This window comes from Urocitellus parryii, chromosome 2 (assembly GCF_045843805.1).
Source record: "Urocitellus parryii isolate mUroPar1 chromosome 2, mUroPar1.hap1, whole genome shotgun sequence".
Taxonomy (NCBI): domain Eukaryota; kingdom Metazoa; phylum Chordata; class Mammalia; order Rodentia; family Sciuridae; genus Urocitellus; species Urocitellus parryii.
In genome coordinates, this window is record NC_135532.1 from 192,632,707 (window position 1) to 192,647,660 (window position 14,954).

A 14,954-nucleotide genomic window follows, 5' to 3' on the forward strand; every position below is an offset into this window, starting at 1 on the left:
ATCATTCTGGAAAACAGTATTGAGATTCTTCAAAAAACTATGAATAAACCACCACTTGACCCAGCTACACCACTCATTGGTAGATTTTCAAAAGATCTAAAATAAGCGTACTACAGGAATATAGACACTTGAATGTTTATAGCAGCATAACTGACAACAACCAAATTGTGGGATCAGTAAAGATGCTCATCAATGGATGAATGGATAAATAAATTGTGATATATACATATATATATATATATATATATATATATATATATATATATATATCTCATATATACTATACCATATACATGAGTATGGGTGGAAGGGGATCTTGTGTGTGTATACACACACACACACACACACACACACACTAACATAATGGATTTTCACTCAGCCATAGAGAAGAATGAAATTATGGCATTTGCTGGTAAATGTATGGAAATGGAGAAAATCATGCTAAGTGAAATAAGTCAGATTCAAAGAATCAAGAGTTCAGTGATTTCTCTCATATGTGGAAGCTAGAGCCAAAGAGGGAAAGAAGAAGGCAGGGCAGGGGAATGGGTGAGATATCATAAAGGTTCAGAGAAAATCTACTGATCTTCCCTAAGAGGGAGAGGAAAGAAAGACAGGAAAGGGAAGGAATTGTGGAATGCCTTCATGTTAAAAAATCATGTTATGTGCATATATAAATAGACCACAATGAGTTTCTCCTTTGTGTGTGGAAGCACCAATCAAGGTTAGATAAATGGATGATAAGGGGAGAAACAGTGGAGTGGAGGGGGTTTGGGGAATAAAATGGGTGAGGAGAGGAATGGATACTGAAACAGAGTGGGTCAGACTCCTTGAATAAATGATTTTGTTGGGATGAACCCAGGTACTGAACACAGAGAAATCATTGGACTCTTGATTCTTTGAATCTGACTTTTATAATCATGAAAACTGAAACTTTTTATTTGCCATTTGTAAAAATTTTTTTAATTGACCTTTATAAGAAGCAATAAAATTAAAAATATTACAATTTTCTGCACATCAACAGGCATCACTTTGTAGTTTTAATTGGGGATCCCACTTTTTTTTTAAATATACTTCTAAAAGTTTATCTGGGCCCTTGTACATATGGCCATTACTATTCTAAATTAAGTTTAAGTAGAGTTTAACCATTTTGTAAAGGTTTTCAGCTCCTGGAACCCAGTATTTATAGATAGGTATATCCAGAAGGCAAACTATTCAGTTTATTAGAAATCTCATTTCATGTTGAATCTTTTATTTCTCAGAGCTAAGATGAAAAGTTAAAAAAAAACAGCATGGTGTTAGATTATACAGTGCTTTCACAGTGTACCTCATTTCATAGACATTTTCTTGAAACTGTTAGGCAATACCTTGTTCTGGTTGCAACTCATCCTAAAAGAAGAATCCTGTGATTGTGTGTTTTTGATGGTGACATGCTAATAGTTCTTAAGTGCTTGATTCCATTTTCATCCTCAAGTTGGAATTTGGTTCTGAGATCACCTTGAACAATCTAAATTGTTCAATAATTTTCCTTATCTAATCATGCAGGGGGGGGAGGGTGTGGGATAATATACCTAATGTCTCTGAATTTCAGAAAGCTGGATTTCACAACCCCTAAGTAATTATGATTCATTGCCCTTTTCTTTTTTAATCATGTCATAATGCTTTGCAAGTGGAGGAAGAATTGCAATTATCTTAGTTTAAGTTTAAAAAGCTAGAAATGCTTAGACTTGGGAGGAAAGAATTCAAAAGCCATGAGCCAGGCCTGACGGTGCACACCTGTAATCTTAGAGACTTAAGAGGCTGAGGCAGGAGTGCTGTAATTTCAAGGACCTAAGAAACTTAGGGAGATCTTGTCTCAGTAAAAATTAAAAACATCTAGGGGTATGACTTACTGGTTAAGCATCCTTGGATACAATCTCTGGGCATGTAAAGGTAAAGTTCTGAAAGACAACTAAAAGTTACTCTAGTAAGTATGGACATGTTAAGAAATTGAAGCAGGTTTATTGCTTACAGAGAAGGTTTACAGTTATGAATAGATGAATCACGGCATTCCCTTAATCCAAAGCTTTATCCAGAGCAAGGCACTAACTCTTCAATTCTGTGACAGATGAGAAAGATGAAAAAACTGCAGAAAAAAATGTTTGAAGCTAGCCGACTTTGGTTCTGGAAATTTAAAGAACAAAATTATCTCTGTATCATCAAAATGCAATGTGAAGTAGCAAATGCTGATATAGTAACTGCAGCAAATTATCCAGAAAATCTATTTATGATAAACATTGAGTGTGGCTGCACTAAACAACATATTTTTGATGCAAATAAAGCAACATTTAATTGGAAGTTGTCATCTATAATTTCATAGCAAGAGAGGAGAAACCAACATCTCTCTTCAAAACTGAAAAAAATTGGTATTATTTGATCTGGGGCAGTATTATTCCAATTTGTTGTTTCATCTTCCCATGGACATTTACTCTCTGTATGAATCTTTGTGCAGAATATCCTTTTAAGATTTAGGGCCACTCAATGCTGATGTTAATTGTTTACATCTGAAAAGACTCTATCTCCAAGTGAGGACACAATCACAGGTTACAAATGAACCCTAATTTTTGGAGGAGAGTATTTAATGGAGAAGAGATGACTCACCAGATCGAGAAAAAACTTTTAATAATATTATAATAATATATGATAATACTATAATATGCATAATTGTAATATCATTATAATAACACATATAATTTTGATAATCCTTAATAATTACAATTTAAATGTATTTGCAAAAACTTTATTATTAAGCAAATAGAAGCAAGTCTTCAAGTTCTTCAATGGGCAGTGAATTTGTAGATGTGACACCAGAAGAATTAGCCACAAAAGAGAAAATGAATAAATTGGATTTCATGACAATTAAATTTGTATGCTTCAGAAGACACTCTAGTGAAAGTCAAAAGACAAGTTATAGGACTGAAGACTATATCTACCCATCATGTCTCATAAAGGACTTGTATAAACTATTCACATAATATTTTTAAAAATAACACAAAACCTTATATCTCAATGATAGACAATTCCATAGTAATTATCAGTTGAAAATAGGTAGAATTTCTTTCCTTTTTAAGGTAAATAATATTCTATGGTGTATCCATTTATGTGTTGATGGGTGTTTAATTTGGTTTCATTCCTTGGGTATTCAAAATCATGCTGCTTTGAACAAGGGAATACAAATATTTCATCAACTTAAAGTTGTTTTTTCCTTTACGCATATGTGCAGAGGCAGGAATCTTGGTGTTGTGGCAGTTCTATTTTTAAGCTTTTGAAGAACTCTCTTACTGTTTTCTACAACTACTATATTTACCTATCTAATAACAATGCACAAGAGTTCCTTTTCATGCACATCCTTACTAACACTTCATCTTCCTTATTTTGGATAATAGGCTTTCTAACAGGTTCAACTTGCAGTCATCTTATAGATATAAAATAGATATAAATTACATTTCCTTTATGATTAGTAATGATCTCCATTTTTTTCCTAAACCCATTGGGTATATGTATATCTTTTTTTGAGAAATATCTATACAGATCCTTTGCCTGTTTTAGTTAGGTTGTTGTGTTTTGTTTGTTTGTTTTGTTTGTTTTCTTTTTCTTTTGCTATTGAATTGTTAAGTTTTCTTATTCACTTTGCATATTAGTGTCTTATCAGATATACAGCTTTCAAAGAAGAAGATATTCTCCCATTCTATAGGTTGTCTCCTCACTCCATTGATTATTCTCTTTGCTATGCAAAAAATGCTTATTTTGGTGCAATCCTATTTGTTAATTTTGTTTGTTGTCTGTGATTTTGAGATAATATCCAAAAATATATTGCAAAACTAAAGTCATGGAGTTTTTCACTACTTTATAGTTTAATGTCTTAAATTTAAGTCTTTATATTGAGCTCACTTTTTGTAAAGCATGAGAAAAGAGTCTGATTTAATTTTTTCCATAGTAATTATCCATTTTTCCTAATACTGTTTATTGAAGGAATTGTCACTTCCCATTGTATGATCCTGGAATCTTTTAAAAATATGATTTTTCCCTAAATGCATAGATTTATTCTTGATCATACCATTTTGCCCCATTGATCTAGGTTTCTAACAATATAGATGAACATAGAGAACACTAAGTTAAATTAAATAAGGTAGAGTAAGAAAAAATATGTATGCACAATAGAAAAAAAGTAAAGAGTGATACTCATATAAATATGAGTAGAATGGTGGCTACTAGGGGCTTGTAAAAAGTACAGGAATATAAATATGTTGGCCAAAGGATACAAAACTTGAGAGGAATAAATTCAAGAGATACATTTTTAATGTAGTGATTACATTATATTATATAGTGATTATAGCTAATAAAATGCTTTGTTTATTAGAAATTTGGTAAAAAAATAAATTTTAATTATTCTCACTTCAAGAAATAAGTATGTGAGGTAATGGGTATGTCAATGTGCTTGAGTCAGGCATTGCATATATACATGTATATGTGTGTATACATATACATATATGGATATTATGTATTATATATTATATATGGATATATATTTTAATTATGTATTACAGACACTTGTATATCTGTATCAAAATGCTATATTGTACAGAATAAAATATATATTGTATGTCAATTTGGAAAAGGCAAGGGGCATATATAGATATATCTCTAGTGTAGATAAGCAAGTAGCCAGTACACATAAAGGCATATTTACTACCAACAATCATCAGGGAAATGTGAGTCAATAGCATGATACCATTTTATACCAATTAGGATAGCTAGGACCAAAAATTCAGATAACAATTGATGTTATTAAAAATACAGAGAAATCAGAACCTTTATATGATGCTAGTAGAAATGTAAAATGAGACAGTTATTTTGAAAAACTGTCTTGGTATTTCACAAAAGGTTAAACAAAAAGTATCTATGTGAGACAATAATTTAACTCTTAAGTAATAATGAAGAAAAAAATGTATGTCTGCAACAACACTTATGCACAAATGTTTAGAACAACATTATTTGTGATATTGAAAAGATAAAAAATTTCTAAATGTCCAACAAGTGACAATGAGCTAATAAAAATTCAAATTTATGCTGTGAAATATTATTTAGTTACATACAAGGATAAAGCACTCGTATATTCTACAACATGTATGTACCTTGAAAACTTTCTGCCAGAGATTTAAATCAGCCACAAAACTATATATTTTGTAATCTTAATTTATTACATAAAAATAAAATTTAAAAACATACAGAAAAAAGAAATAAAACTAATAATCTAAAAGAAATAGTACAACATTCAAACATCTGTTAAAATTGGTTTATTTATATCAGTTTTAAAGCTATTATTTTAGTTGCAAACTCATTTTGCACTGTTACTTCTAGATCTGTCTTCACCAGATTCCATCCCCACCCCACAGATATCAACAATTCATTGTCAGAAATCTGTGCCACAGTTTCATTATGCTGTTCCTCTAAATATTTAGGTTCTGATAATTCTGAATTTTTATCTTCATTCTTCCAGGTCTAGAATGGTAGTTGCTTTCTGAAGTCATATTTATGTTACTCCAGTACTCCAGTTTCTATGTTACTGTTAGTCTTCTAGTACACAAAACTTAGGGAATTTAAGCATTCTTTATCTTAAAATTCATTCAACTAAAAACGAGTTACAGTTTCTGTTTTCTGAGTTTGTCTGAGTGATATAATCAATATGTTTTAAGTTATATTCTGCAGTTATCCATTTTCTGAAATGTTTAGTAATAAACGAATGATATCCATTTATAACGATATCCTACATTTTAATATAAATATACCAGAGATAATATTTTTAGCAATCATACCACATAGGAGAGATCATTGTTGATGATGAAAGAGTCATAATAGAATGCACATGTCTTATCCCTCTAAGTTCTGTACTATCCTGTCAAAAGGTCCTGTAGTGCAATACACATGAGAACTGAATTAAGATTATAGTTTTTGATGATTTCCATAAATATTCATTTATCTACAGAAAGATAACTTTTAGATTTGAATTTCTCTATTTCCTATAGGTGTGGAATACCATGATTGTCAGACATATGCTGCCCATGTTATTTTTAATATCAACAGAACTAAATAACATTAGTTTCTCTGTAATTTACATTTACACTAAAAAGAAAGAATCTTCACCATGTCAATTGCTTTTACTAAACATAATTAACAGAAATATTTCAAAGGCTATTTGATAACATATTTCAAAGGACCAATGGAGGTATTATCTTTTAGGTGTGAGGTGTACACCAAAAGCTCTTATGTGAGACAATGCAAGAGAGTTAATAGGTGAAATGATTAGATTTTGAGAGTCTTAAACTAGTCAGTGCATTAATACACTAATAAGAATTAAGTAGTTGGTAACTGTAGGTGGGGTTTGGTTGAAAAAAGTAGGTCACTAGGGCATGTCTTTAAGATTTATATTTTGTCCTTGATGAGCAGAGCTTCACTGCTCAGTGGCCATGTTCTGAGCTGCTTTCCTCCTCCATACTCTTCTGAAAGAAGCTTCTGCTTTTTATAGGGCCAGAGCTATGGATTAAGCCATCTATGAACTGAGACTTCTGAGACCATGAGCCAAAATAAACTTTTCCTTTTCTAATCACTCTCGTCAGGGATTTTGGTCACCTGTATGAAAAAATACTGACTAAAACAAATTGTTACAGAGAACTGGGTTTATTGCCATGATTAACCTGACCATGTGGTTCAGAAATCTTTGGACCTGGTTTGTAGAGGAAGGGATTTTTGAAAAGTTTGGAGATTTAAGCTGAAAAAGTTTTAGAAGGCTGTAAGCAGAGCTTAATAAGCAATTCTGGTGGGAATTCAGAAAACCAGAATGCCAATAAGACTATGGAGAGTAATACATGAGGTTTCAGAGGAAGAGGACTCTGTTGAAACTTGAACCATTTATGTTATGTGGGCCATTCATGTTATGTTGTGGAAAAGAATTTGTCTACATATCCCCCAGACTTTCTGTGAGACTGAATTTAAACATGATGGACTAATTAATCTGGTGGAGAATATTTCAAGGCAACATAGCATTGAGGCAGTGGTATAAATAGTGTTGGTAGCTTTTAGCCAAGTTTACTCTTATATGAGGAACAGAAAGTGAAGGTGAAATATTAGAAAAACAAACAAACAAGCAAGAAAACATGCAGTATGGCTAGAAAATTGTGATTTAAATTGGGTCTATGGAAGTGGGGATTGTTAAAGCCATAAAGCTCCTAAAGAAAAGTTAAATACGTTGAGAAATATAGGAAAGATAGGTTGAAGTTATTTCTTTTTTATTATTGGTTGTTCAAAACATTACAAAGCTCTTGACATATCATATTTCATACATTTGATTCAAGTGGGTTATGAACTCCCATTTTTATACAGATTGCAGAATCACATCGGTTACACATCCACGTTTTTACATAATGCCATACTAGTGACTGTTGTATTCTGCTGCCTTTCCTATCCCCTACTATCCCCCCTCCCCTCCCATCTTCTCTCTCTACCCCATATACTGTAATTCAATTCTCTCCCTTGTTTTTTTTCCCCTTTCCCCTCACTTCCTCTTATATGTAATTTTGTATAACAATGAAGGTCTCCTTCCATTTCCATGCAATTTCCCTTCTCTCTCCCTTTCCCTCCCACCTCTCTTCCCTGTTTAATGTTAATCTTTTTCTTATGCTCTTCCTCCCTGCTCTGTTCTTAGTTGCCCTCCTTATATCAAAGACGACATTTGGCATTTGTTTTTCAGGGATTGGCTAGCTTCACTTAGCATAATCTGCTCTAATGCCATCCATTTCTCTCCAAATGCCATGATTTTGTCATTTTTTAGTGCTGAGTAATACTCCATGTGTATAAATGCCACATTTTTTTATCCATTCATCTATTGAAGGGCATTTAGGTTGGTTCCACATTCTAGCTATTGTGAATTGTGCTGCTATGAACATCAATGTAGCAGTATCCCTATAGTACGCTCTTTTAAGGTCTTCAGGGAATAGTCCCAGAAGGGGAATAGCTGGGTCAAATGGTGGTTCCATTCCCAGCTTTCCCAGGAATCTCCATACTGCTTTCCAAATTGGCCACACCAATTTGCAGTCCCACCAGCAACTTATAAGTGTACCCTTTCCCCCACATACTCGCCAGCACTTGTTGTTGACTTCATAATGGCTGCCAATCTTACTGGAGTGTGATGATATCTTAGGGTGGTTTTGATTTGCATTTCTCTGACTGCTAGAGATGATGAGAATTTTTTCATGTACTTGTTGATTGATTGTATGTCCTCCTCTGAGAAGTATCTGTTCAGGTCCTTTTGTTGATTGGGTTATTTGTTTTCTTATTGTTTAAGTTTTTGAGTTCTTTGTATACTCTGGATATTAGGGCTCTATCTGAAGTGTGAGGAGTAAAAATTTGTTCCCAGGATGTAGGCTCCCTATTTACCTCTCTTATTGTTTCTCTTGCTGAGAAAAAAACTTTTTAGTTTGAGTAAGTCCCATTTATTGATTCTTGTTTTTAACTCTTGTGCTATGGGTGTCCTATTAAGGAATTTGGAGCCTGACCCCACAATATGTAGATTGGAGCCAACTTTTTCTTCTATCAGATGCAGAGTCTCTGTTTTGATATCAAGCTCCTTGATCCATTTTGAGTTAACTTTTGTGCATGGCGAGAGAAAGGGATTCAGATTCATTTTGTTGCATATGGATTTCCAGTTTTCCCAGCACCATTTGTTGAAGATGCTATCCTTTCTCCATTGCATGCTTTTACCCTGTTTGTCAAATATAAGATAATTGTAATTTTGTGGATTGGTCTGTGTGTCCTCTGTTCTGTACCATTGGTCCACCTGCCTGTTTTGGTACCAGTACCATGCTGTTTTTGTTACTATTGCTCTGTAGTATAGTTTGAAGTCTGGAATCACTATACAGCCTGAATCACTCTGGTTGAAGGTATTTCAAGATTTGACAAAACCACACCCATCAAAGACTAAAGAGTGTAAAAGTAGAAATTCTTTTGAGAGGATACTAGTGGGGCACCCTGTTTGCAGTGTATGTATGGGTGAGGGTGGGGGGGTTGATGTTAGCAAGACAAAGGATTCTAGCAACATTTCAAATGAAGACCTGGTAGGCCAGGCAAAGTTCAGCATGGTTGGGTCCCTGAGTGCTGTCCCTGAGAGGGTAACACCTCAATGTGTGAGAAGGACATCAGAGTTGAAATAAAGACAACCAAGATTAAGAGATGCTAGGATGCTAGTACCTGAGATGTCTGCTTAGGAAAATTGCAAGAATGGACCAGAAAGAAATCAAGACAGAGGCCATGTGGACTACAAACAGTTATTCCACAAGGGCAGAGCTGTACAAGCCCTCTGTAGAGAACACCCTGATACCATGTGCTCCAGATGCTGCATGTTGAGGCATAGGAATTGGCCCAGCTAAATTTCAGTCTTGCTTTGGTCACACTCTTCTTTATGCCCCGATTTCTTTCTTTTGGATAGAATTCTTTACTCTGTACCATAATATGCTGGGTATATGTAACTTTCTTCTGGACTTTTTTGGCGAAAATATCCAAGAGAGAATGCCTTGAGTCTTATATGAGATTTTGGACTTAGTCTTTTGGGTGATGTTTGAAATATTAAGAATATAGGGACTCTTGAAAATGGACTACATCTGTTTTGCATTGTGAAATGGGCATGAACTTTTGGGAACTGGGTGTAGAATTTTGTCATTTAGATATGAGGTGTCTCCCAAAAGTTCATGTGTGAGACAATGCAAGAAAGTTTAGAGGTAAAATGTTTGGGTTATGAGAGCCTTAACATAATCAGTATTTAAAACAACTGATATGGATTAACTGATTGGTAACTGTGGGTAGGTAGGGTTTTCCTGGGAGAAGTAGATCACTGAGAGTATACCTTTGGAATTTATATTTTGTTCCTGGTCTCTGCTTCATTGTGGCCATATTCTGGGGAACTTTTTTTCTACACACCCTTCTGACATGATGTTTGGGCTCACCTTGGGCCCAAAGGTAAAGCATTGGCCATCTTTGGACTGAAACTTCTGGGACTGTGAGACAAAAATAAACTTTTGCTCTTCTAATTCTTCTTTTTAGGTGTATTTGTTATGGAAATGAAAAAGTTGATTAAAACAAGAGGTATGTTAGCTTTCCAGGATTTGCATAAGAAATTACCACCGACTTGTTGGCTTTAACAACAGAAATTTGTTTTCTCACTATTCTGAAGTCTAGAAACACAAGAACAAGTTATTAAAAGACTTCCTTTCTTCTGAATCCTCTGACCTTAGTTTTCACGTGGCCACTTCCTTTCTATGTGTTCAGTCATTTCTCTGAGCATATATACCTGTGTCTGGTCTCTGTCTTGATTTTTCTCTATCTCTGTCTCTTTCTTTCTCCATCTTGATCATATCCTATAAGCACCCAAACATATTGGAATATGATCCACTTTAAATTCTCCCATATTAATTTAATTTCCCCTTTCAGATCCTATCTCCAAATGCAGTCACACTCTGAGGTACTGGGGGATAGGGCCTTAACATATAAATTCGGAAAGGTGATATAATATGACCCATACCAAGATGAAAATTATCTAAGAAATTATTTGACTTTTCTTCAAAAATGAAAAGTCTAAGAGACTGAGTGATTTTTACCAAGTTCATTGAGATCTTCTGTAGCAGAACTGAATCCACTTCAAGACCCTTTACATTTCACTATTTCCCTAAAGTTCTTGAATCAAATGCACTAAGAAGTTTTACTAATACACCTAGTCATCATCATAAAATTTGTTTCTAGTTTTCTATTATTTTGCTATTGGTTTGACATTATTATCAACTTTGTAAAATTCAACTCTGTGGGGACAGGGTGGGGATATTATACAGGCAAAACACTTGTGAAGAAATTACACTGTTGGGATTCAGCAATATTTTTTTTCATATATAAAGATTCCTGTGCATTCCTAAAGGATCTACATGTATTCTAGAGACTTTAACATTGGAATATTGCTAATTTCTAGAGATGTCTCTATGATGAGGTAACATACAAATAAGAAAAAAAATATCCATGTATATTTTATAAGCATATTTATAAACTGGGTACAATTCATACCAGATTTGTAATATTGTAAGAATAAGCAAGAGCCCTGTATCATGTACAACCACAAGAATTGTATCCTAATTAAAATAAGTTAAGCTTCATGTCTGTATAATATGTCAAGACATAATTTGCTGTTATATATATCTATAAAGAACAGATTTTAAAAAGACATTAATTTCTATTGTGTGAGGTGAAGTGAATTATAAAATTTAAGCAAAGGGTAGAAATACATAAAAAGGGAAGTAAACACTTAAAATTTCAGCTAGTGCTAAACAAATTAGTAAATGATATTTTCATAATGATGTGTCAATCTATTTGTAGATTAATTTTGTTGAATTGTAAATTACTTTTCCTCTAGATTTATCTAAATTAACTTAATCTTCATTTTCTCTCTTACTTTTGTTAAAAGTATTTAATTTTACCATGTAGTTTAATCTTAAGATTTTTTTTTCCAAAAATGTCAGGAAAGACCAAGAAGTACCTCTGTACTACTATCACAAATATATATTTAGTAAACAACATAGAAAAACAGTAAAATTTTTTAATAAACACAAAACAGTATATTTCTTTGAGTGCCTATGGTCTGCTTTTATCTTTGAAACAAAAAATAATATAATGTTTTATTCCTACTTTTTTGATATGGCTTTTTAATTTGTGGTTCTTACTTATCACTATGAATTGTGCTTAAAGTTGTGTTTACACCTATTCCTTTTTAAATGCAGCTATTGAAAAATTGTGTATTTAGCTATAGTTTGCTCTGATCTGGAAATCGATAAAATTGGAAGTATTTTTTTCCTTCAATTTAAATTTTATAACAGGAGAAAAAATTAGCATTTCAGTGTAAATGGTTATTATTGGTGGCAATAGAGATAATGCTTTAGTATTTCTTCATATATAATCATTGTTATGTGAATGATTATCTGAAATAGCTATAAAATGTAGACATAGATTTCAGGAGAATAAATTCATCATGAAAACTAACAACCAAATAAGCATGAGGAAAAACACATACTATAAAATAAAATTTTCATAATTTCTAAAGAGTGATTAAATGAGATTCAACCTGAACCATACTCTATTCCATTGGATTATAATTGCATAGAAAATCAAGCAAATGAGCAACTAGCTGAACATAAATATAATGAAGGCTAAAGTAGAAGTGCTTAACACCAAATTGGAGGGGCCAATTTGTTATTAGGGAAAGAGAAGGCATATTGTTATTCAGAATGTTTATAAAGAAATGTTTTCCCATTTCATATTAAACTATACCAGTCATATTTTTAGTTTTTATATTTTTAGATCACAAAAGTTATTTTTAATTATCTTATAATCACTATGTACAGATTCCTTGATTTTAAAAATAAACTCTCACAAATTTACCATCTCTGGATCTGTGGTACTATTATTCTCTACAATGGCAAATAGACCTCTCAGTGAAAACATTCTTAAAGAAAAATATATAAACCCAAACATTTGCCTAGTTTTCTACAGATACTTGATTTTCCACAAAATGTTTCTCTATTCACTGTAGACAAACATCTTGAATTAATAAACATTAGTCTTGAGTTAATAAACATTAGAAAATCAGGTACCATATATGGTTTAATTTATAGCTTAAATGTTTTATAGCACTTGGTAGATTAACTAAAATAATAATGCAGACATATTCAAGGGTCTGACTGGAAAGCAGGGTTAAGACTTTAGAGGTAGGACAAATGTCAAAGCATGAATCAAAATAGAGATTTGAAACTAAAAATGATTCACAGGTAAAAAGACAAGACATGGAATTATAATCTTTAGTGAAAGATTCAAATAATGACTAATACCCACATATCTACTTGCTGAGATTCACAGAAGGCAAAAGAAAAAATCTGAAAGACTGATTAATGTTTCCAGATTGGCAGCTAACATCACTAAGTCAGATATTTGGCATTGTGATGTAACATATGCATGGTGTTTCAATAGAGTAACCTAAACTGTGAAACTTAAGGACAAGAATATTCATCATAGCATGAGAAGAAATACAGAGATCTTTGTCAATCAGAACTATAAGTTCATTTATTATTCAACAATGTGAGTAAGCTTATGTCTCCGTTGATATATGTGACTTTATTTCAAGGAACTCTGCTGACAGTGATGTCACAAATTCTGTGAAGGCTCTGAAACTTGACCATGGGCACAGAACTCCTAATAAGTTCTTTTCCTTGATTATATCACTGCAAAGGGAACAAAACAAATAATCTTTAGTATCGTGATTTAGCAAATGTGTTGCTAAACCAGGTTGTTTCAGGGTTAGAAACTCTAATACAGGATACTCAGAAGGTACATTTGAGATGTCTTTATAAAAATGAGTGTAGAAGAGCATATCAGAACAATTGATACTGTAAGGGTCCGGCGAAACGTCGGAGGAAGAGACCACAAGAGACTGTCTTATGCAACAGCAGAAGGGTGGGTTTATTTTGAGACCAGCATGCTAGGGCCCAGAGCTCTCTATAGCAAAGAGAGATAGAGCCCTGAGAACAGCTTGAGCAGAGCTTATATACTTTTCTTGGAGAGGGCAGGGAGGGAAGTTCATTGACGGGCAGTTTGCCTGCAACCCAGTGAGGGAGTGCATTCTGCAGTTTGGCAGTTGGGGACAGCACATTCTGGGAACAAGATTAGCAAAACAGTTCTCAGTTGGGATTTCAACAGTGTTTTGTTAAGCATATAGAAAAACGGAGTGACAAGTACCTATTTTATTAACCTTTCAATACCAAGTTAGCCATTTGATTTTGACATATCTGAATATACTACTTCATTCCTACATCATCCTTATCATAGGACTAAGTATCATATTATAGATTCTATAACTGGGAATCAAGGGTATCCAATGGCTCTACAAATTAAATTTTTCATGCTACTAATCCCTGATCCTGATCCTATCCTCTCCTACTACATATACATTTAGATAACTCCAAAACCAGTTAATCCCTGGGCAGTAATTTATTGAGATTTCTACACATAAACATTGTTAGTTCTCTTTAGAAGTCCTTGACTTCATAAAACTCACACTGTAATGAATGATGATAGGCATTTGTTATGGTTTGGATGTGAGGTGACCCCCAAAAAGCTCACGTGTGAGACAATACAGAGGAGAAATGACTGGGTTGTAAAAGTCTTAACCCAATCAGTGACTTAATCCCTGGTGGGATTAATGGGGTGGGAACTGGAGTCAGGGAGGGTGTAGCTGAAAGAAGTGGTTCACTGGGGATGTGGCTACAGGGTACATATTTTGTATGTGGCGAGTAGAGTCTCTCTCTGCTTCCTGATCACCTCGTAAACTGCATCTCTCAGCCACACTCTTCTGCCATGATATTTACCTCACATTGAGCCCCAAGGAATGGAGTCTGCTGTCTATGGAATGAGACCTCTGAAACCAAACTTACTTCTCCTCTTCTACAATTGTTCTGGTCAAGTTGTTCTTCAGTCACAGCAGTGAAATAATCTGACTAAAACAGCATTCTTCACAGAGCCATGATGGTGAGGAAAGATTCATGAATTCAAGCTCAGAGAAGAGCAAATGAGTTGTCAGATAGTTATTTATCATTTTCTATGTAATCCTAAGTTTTTCAACTTTGTGTATCTAGTTTTCTTAAGCAATTTTTAGATCTATGATTCACAAATCTGAAACTGAACTTAAAATTCTTGCTAGATCCCTTCAACAAATGCAGCAAGTGATGCCAAACTGAACAAATCACATGTCTGTCACGCTTTAAATCAGCTTTTCTTCTAAAATCTCCCAGTTCACCCAGTGGTTCCATGTGTTTTTCAAAAACTAGAAGCCTGAGAGA